Raw genomic sequence first — 668 nt, forward strand, 5'->3', positions numbered from 1 at the left:
AATTCTGGAAGGGAAAAGAGAAGAAATTAATGGAATTCTGAAATCTGTGGGCCACACTCATGTCTTAGCTAAACCGGTGTCAATCCGGACTGACTCCACAAAGTCAAATGAATCAAAGCCAGGTTCCTTTTTCAGTGACTCCAGTGTAATCCAGAGTGGCCCCACTGAAACCAATGGAGTCAAGGCTAGATTCAGATCTCATTTACTACAGTATGAATTTGGGTGGACTGAACTGAAATCAATAAGGGCCAGATTTACACTCCTATAAGTGAGGTCAGAATCTGGCCTGACTGTTTATTTTCCACAGAGGTTTCTCATGCTGTAGAGGTTGAGAGCTGCCATTTTGTGTTTGAGTTCCAGAGCAGAATGTGACAGAGTGGGTCACAGACACACACACTGCGCTCTCCCTCGCTTTCTATTATGGAGACTTTACTCAGAATCAAGGCACAAAATTAATGTAAGCCAATATCTGACTTCTGAGACAACATGAAAATCAGGAGGAAACCCCGAGATGAATGGAGTCAGGGCCGGATTCTAATCTCAGTGACCCTCGTGTAAATTCAGAGTGACCCGACTGATACCAGTGGAAACAGTGTCAGGTTCCAATCTCAGTGAGCCTGGTATATCCAGATTGACCCCAGTAAAATCAAAGGTATGATGGTCAGATT

This window comes from Mauremys mutica, chromosome 4 (assembly GCF_020497125.1).
Source record: "Mauremys mutica isolate MM-2020 ecotype Southern chromosome 4, ASM2049712v1, whole genome shotgun sequence".
NCBI classification, from domain to species: domain Eukaryota; kingdom Metazoa; phylum Chordata; order Testudines; family Geoemydidae; genus Mauremys; species Mauremys mutica.